We start from the raw sequence: 7073 nt of genomic DNA on the forward strand, positions 1-7073 counted from the left end.
TTCTTAAATACTGGTGTTCTTTATCGATGAAGGTCAGAAAACCATTTGTAATCAGTCTTAGCTTGCTGCAAGTGAAGGAAGGTTTTGGCTTGTATTGTAGACTTGCTGGAAAGTAAGGGCATGATTGCAAAGATAGAAGGTTTGTGTGTGATATAGGTAAGAATTGGGGGTGGAATGTAAATGAAAAAAAGAAAGGAGAGTAGCCCAGTGAGGGATATGAGGAATTATTGTATGCCTGTTCAGCTAGCAGAAATCTGGCCTATCCTTTTTGATGGGCGTAACAATAAAGATACTATTCCAGAGATTGACTAATATTTTTCTGACCATTGATTTAGGGATGAAGACGTCTAGATTTCAAGTTTAGGGTCCAGTGCTTGGTTTTTAAAAGAATTAGAGCCTGATTATGAGTTTGGCAGATGGGATGACCCGTCTGTCGAACTTCCGACGGAGAGGTTGCCGCCATACTGGCTACCTCCCTGCCGGGCCCATTACAACTTTCCAGCTGGGCTGACAGACGGAAACCAAGGTTTCCGCCTGTCAGCCCAGCGTGAAAGTGGCGGCAGCATTGTCGCTGGCTCCTGATAGAGCCGGCGGCAATGCTGCTGCCGGAAGGGTGCACCAGCACCCTCGCAATGCTCACTGTGAGCATTGCGAGGGTGACTGGCAGGGGGACACCTGCACTGCCTAGTGCATGGGCTTTGCAGGGGCCCCCCTGTGGCCCCCTGCACCTGTTCTCCACTAGCCTTTTCATGAAAAGGCTGGCAGAGAACCAGGTTAATCAGCAGGGCGGTTCTGAGTTCAGCGCCGCACTGGCTGGTTCCGACCTGGACCGGGAACATTGTTCTCGGCAGACACATTGGTCATCTTGCGGTCTGACTGCCAAACTCTTAATTTGGCGGTCGCACCGGCAAACTGGCGGCGGTCAGGACTGCCACTGTGAGGCAGGTGGTCTCAAGACTGCCAGCCTCGTAATGAGGCCCTTAGCGCTAGGTCCATTGTTTTGCTCAGAAGTCCATGGCCAGTGCTACTGAATGTTGATATACCGAACACGAGGACTGGGTATCCTTGATTCCACATCAGACCTCTTTAATGGACCACCAGACACTCCCTTCTTCTACATCTCATCTTTGCAGGTTTTTTCATCCTTGTTCACTCTCTTTGTCACTTTTTGCAGTCTTCCTCCCACTACTTCTCTCGCCGTTGTGTATTTTCTCTCTAGTTTTGGTTAAAGGTCTGATTAGGAGAAATAGGTGCCGATCCCCAAAAATGAGTGCCAGTGGGCCCCACCTTCAATCATCAGATCCAATAAAGCACTAGTACAAAGACAATGAATCACAGTGTTCTAAAATTTTGAAATAAACTGGGACCACCTTTCAGTTACAATTTCCTTCAGAAATATCACAGCTAACTAAGGGGTTGTTGGTAATTTATACAAGGGTACACATTGCATATTTTGCAAAAAAGCCTGCTAGCACCAAAACTGCAATATGTTTCCCAAAGGTAGAGAAGCATATTGATATCTTCTTCCATAATAGTCAGAGGAATCAATAAACTTGAGGCTCTTTGATCAGTAGACTTAATTTGGCCACAAACAGAATGCTGTTTTCCACACTGCCCCACGTCTTTTCTTATAGATAGCCACCAATTAAGTAAAGCCACCAACTCATAAATCCATTTTTCTCCAAACTGTCTAGAACTAGGAGAGTCATGACACCATTACAGAACCTTTCTTGTACCATTTGAGTCAGTATAAATAGTTTTCAAAATAAGAAAACATCCATTCGATTCGATAATAGCTATGTCTTCGGGATTCTCTTGAACCCAACCATTCTGTTCCTGTTCCTGAGAACTTAAATCTAATTTTCAACATGCTAAGAAAATTTCAAAATCTGATACATTAATGTTCTAAACAGCAAGATTGAAGGGTGCTTCAAATTTACTCTTTTCCAGTCACAACTATCAGCCTTAAAATAGCATTTTCCTGCAGTGTATGTGATTTGATATTGAAATCTACAGAAGAACAACATCCATCTGGCATGTCAGAAGTTCATGCAGTTCATAAATTTCAAACATTCTATATATCTGTACATACACGCACAGGGTATGGGGCTTCCTGGTGATGATGTCTGCAATGAGAGGAAATCCTCTTCAATAGCCAGTAGCTCCTTGTCATATACTGTATTGTTTTTTTCAGTTGGTGATAATTTGCATGAGAAGAAAGCTACTGGCTATTTTTACTTGAGGGATCACGCTCTGTTGGTCCAATCCCCATTGAAAAGGTATCTCATTCTATGAATTATTAGTTGGGGTGAATGGTAGTCCACAAGTAATAATGGCACTATTCTTAATAGGTCCAGTGCAGACTTTAGTAATTTAAACTTGGTAGGTTTGGCACAGACAAGACACCCTTCCTTAGTTATGAAATTGTGTCAAGCATTTAGAAATACAAAAACAGTTAAAAAGTCAAAAACACAACACAATAACAATCCCACTCTAATTCATGAAGATAGAGAATATCTAAATGAACAACATGACACCAAAATAACAGAAATCTAGTAAGAGTAACCGGAGATATGAATTTTTAAAGTTTTACTTAATAATAGCACCAAAATGTGCAAAATGACAATTACGGGTAACTGATCATGCTAGACCAGTACAAGGGGCTAGTGAGGCTAACCATGACAGAGCGCGGGTCAAATGTGAGGTCTAGGTAGGTCTCGGTCAAAAAGTTACCTTCACAATTAGAAATTATTCTGGAGAAAAAGGGGTCATCGGCTAGTCAGGAGTGGGGCAAGCTGGAACTGAGTCGGGGTTTGATGACTGCAGTTTGCTGAAGAGCAAGGTCCCCGTGCAATTATCAACGAAGGGGGGGATGTGCAGTGTCAATGCCAAGGAAGGTCATGACTTCAATCGGCTTCAGCTCAGCATCTCTCTCTGAGAAGTCCTCTACTGTCAGACGTAGACATTTTTCTGTAAATCAGATTGTCTTCAGAGGGGTAGATCAGCAATTCAGATCTGAGAGGCGAGTGGGCATCAACAGCTTCGGCTCAGCAGCTGTCTTCGACTTCCACGAGTCCTCAGGAGAAGTTGGCAAAAAGTTTCTAAGTCACAGCGTTTGCAGTGTGGGTACAAGAAGTACACTGCAATACCAGCCAAGATTTCCAAAACCTCAGGAAGAGCATTTGAGGGTCAGGACTCACTCCAACGGAAGCCCTTTGGAATCTCCTCACAGGACGTAACAGCAGGGGCAGTCCTCCATCTGTCTTCCACAGGTCCTAAAGCCTTCTGAAGAGGGGACTGGGGTTGCCATACGTATGTCCATAGCCAGCCTATGGTTGGGGGAAGCTCCTGACCACTCCCAACCAATACAGTAAATGTTCTCACGGGTGACAGTACCCACTTTAACAGCACTTCTTGTTTGTTGTTTGTACTGTACTCTATCTCACAGTAACCTTCTCGACCTAAATCAAATATGGCCGAACCTTCAACCCTTGTGCAGAGCTCTGGGCACACCCTAGAGGTGTGGCAGGGAAATTAGCAAATTCTCCCCTGTGATCACTTTAAACTGGTTCTAAAGGCAGCTCCTGTCCCACTGGCAGTGGTAACTGGCTGGCTAGCAGGACAATGGACAGGGCAGACCCAGGTGTGAGCTACATCTGCCAATGACAGGATAGGCATCCTTTGAAGTTAATTAAGTTCTTGGGCACGGCCCAGTTCGCCATCTGGTCAGGGGAAAGTCAACCCCTCTCTCATTGCTTCATCTCTGGGAGCCACTTCACACCTAATCAGAGAGCTATTCAGCTCTTGGGTGACAGTGAACACTGGCAGAAACACACATTTGGCTCAAACAATAAAATTATAACTTTCTAAAAATGTCATTTTCAAAATAGTAATATCAAATCTGACTTGACCATCAGTAGTATTAATCTATGCAGATGATGGTAAATGGTAAATGTATCCAAGATGCCCCAAAATATATACTTTACCAGACGTTGAAGGAACTGGAGCATTACATAGGCCAAATACTATAACTACGTACTCAAAACATCAATATCTGGCTTTAAAAGATGTTTTCCAATTGTCAACTGCTATAATGCAGACTAAATTTTACTCTCCTTTCAAATCCAGCTTTGTGAACAACTTTGCTGCACAGACCTGTAACTAAAATCAAGGGTGTTAGAAATGGGGTCTTTGGTTGACAGTCAGGTTACCCCCTGTTCAAGCAAGGACCCTCACTCTAGTCAGGGTAAAAGAGAATCACCCTCAGTTAACCCCTGCTTACCCCCTTGGTAGCTTAGCAGAGCAGTAGGCTTAACTTCAGAGTGCTAGGTATAAAGTATTTGTACCAACACACACAATAACTTAATGAAAACACTACAAAATGACACAACACAGGTTTAGAAAAATAGGAAATATTTATCTAAGCAAAACAAGACCAAAACGACAAAAATCCATAATACACAAGTCAAGTTATCAATAAAAATGCAAAAAGAGTCTTTAAGTAGTTTTAAACACACACTAATGCTGTTAGCGTGAAAAAGTACCTTGGGTGTGTCAAAAATAACCCCACACTGGCGAGTGCGCGTCAAAAAGGGCTTGCGATGCGTTGATTCCACTCACAAGCGGGACCGTGCGTCATTTCTCCTTTCGCCGGATCAGGCGCGTCGTTTCTTCTCTCCGCAGGAGAGCGATGCATCAATCCGGTCAGCACTCTCAGGTCCGGGCAGGGCTTGCGTTGTTTTTCCACGCCCAGCGGTACTTGGGTCGGAAATCCAGCCGCACGATGATCCGAAAACCCCGCAGCTCGGGTTGTGATCTCCCAGCCTCCGTCAGCGATGCTGCGCGTCGTTTCTCCTGCTCCGTGCGTTGATTCTTCGGTTACGTTTCCTGCGAGTGTCGTTTCTCAGCTGCGGAGCAGGCGGCGCGTTGTTTCTTCAGCCGCAGATCGGAGTCGCGTTGATCTTTTCCACGCACGGCGCTCTGTGTGTGGATTTCCTTGTCCTTAAGCTGCCAGCTTCTCCTTTCAGGGTCCCAGGAACTCCAGAGACTCCAGGTGCTGGCAGAGAGAAGTCTTTGCTGTCCCTGAGACTTCAAACAACAGGAGGCAAGCTCTAAATCAAGCCCTTGGAGATTTCTTCTCAAGATGGAAGGCACACAAAGTCCATTCTTTGCCCTCTTACTCTGGCAGAAGCAGCAACTGCAGGATAGCTCCACAAAGCATAGTCACAGGCAGGGCAGCTCTTCTTCCTCACCTCTTCAGCTCTTCTCCAGGCAGAGGTTCCTCTTGTTTCCAGAAGGGTTTCTAAAGTCTGTGGTTTTGGGTGCCCTTCGTATACCCAATTTCTCCTTTGAAGTAGGCCTACTTCAAAGTAAAGGCTCTTTTGAATGTGAAATCCTGCCTTGCCCAGGCCAGGCCCCAGACACTCACCAGGGGGTTGGAGACTGCATTGTGTGAGGGCAGGCACAGCCCTTTCAGGTGTGAGTGACCACACCTCCCCCCCCTCCTAGCACAGATGGCTCATCAGGATATGCAGGCTACACCCCAGCTCCCTTTGTGTCACTGTTTAGTGTGAGGTGCAACCAGTCCAACTGTTAAACTGACCCAGACAGGGAATCCACAAACAGGCAGGGTCACAGAAATGGTATAAGCAAGAAAATGCCCACTTTCTAAAAGTGGCATTTTCAAACAGACAATCTTAAAATCAACTTTACTAAAAGATGTATTTTTAAATTGTGAGCTCAGAGACCCCAAACTCCACATGTCTATCCGCTCCCAAAGGGAATCTACACTTTAATCCATTGGCTACTGCCCCCCAGACCTAAACACCCCCCTAAATTGAGTATTTAGGGGAGACCCTGAACCCAGGAAATCAGATTCCTGCAACCTGAAGAAACAAGAAGGACTGCTGACCTACAAGCCTGCAGAGAAGGAGGAAGACGACAACTGCTTTGGCCCCAGCCCTACCGGCCTGTCTCCAACTTCAAAAACCTGCTCCAGCGACGCATCCGACACAGACCAGCGACCTCTGAAGCCTCAGAGGACTGCCCTGGACTAAAGGACCAAGAAACTCCCGTGAACAGCGGCCCTGTTCAAAACCAGCTACTTCTTTGCAACAAAGAAGCAACTTTCAACGACTGCACGTTTCCCACCGAAGCGTGAGACTTCACACTCTGCACCCGACGCGCCCGGCTCGAGATCCAGAGAACAAACACCTCAGAGAGGACTCCCCAGCGACTGCGAGCCCGTGAGTAACCAGAGACGACCCCCCTGAACCTCCACAGCGACGCCTGCAGAGAGAATCCAGAGGCTCCCCATGACCTCGACTGCCTGTAACAAGGGACCCGACGCCTGGAACCAGCACTGCACCCACAGCCCCCAGGACCTGAAGGAACCGAACTTCAATGTAGGAGTGACTCCCAGGCGACCCTCTGCCTTGCCCAGGTGGAGGCTGTCCCGAGAAGCCCCCCCTGTGCCTGCCTGCACCGCTAGAGTGACCTCCGGGTCCCTCCATTGTTTCCTACCTGAAACCCGACCCCTGCTTTGTACACTGCACCCGGCCGCCCCTGTGCCGCTGAGGGTGTGATTTGTGTGCCTACTTGTGTCCCCCCCAGTGCTCTACAAAACTCCCCTGGTCTGCCCCCCGAGGACGCAGGTATTTATCTGCTGGCAGACTGGAACCGGAGCACCCCTGTTCTCTATAGGCGCCTATGTGTTTTGGCCACCTCTTTGACCTCTGCACCTGACCGGCCCTGAGCTGCTGGTGTGGTAACTTTGGGGTTGCCTTGAACCCCCAACGGTGGCCTGCCTATGCCCCAGAACTGGGACTTGTAAGTGTTTTACTTACCTCCTAATCTAACCTTTACTTACCTCCCCCAGGAACTGTTGATTTTTGCAGTGTCCACTTTGAAAATAGCTTATTGCCATTTTTACAAAGACTGTACATGATATTGTTTTCATTCAAAGTTCCTAAAGTATCTAAGTGAAGTACCTTACATTTAAAGTATTAATTGTAAATCTTGAACCTGTGGTTCTTAAAATAAACTAAGAAAATATATTTTTCAATATAAAAACC

Source organism: Pleurodeles waltl, chromosome 2_2, assembly GCF_031143425.1.
Source record: "Pleurodeles waltl isolate 20211129_DDA chromosome 2_2, aPleWal1.hap1.20221129, whole genome shotgun sequence".
Lineage (NCBI taxonomy): Eukaryota > Metazoa > Chordata > Amphibia > Caudata > Salamandridae > Pleurodeles > Pleurodeles waltl.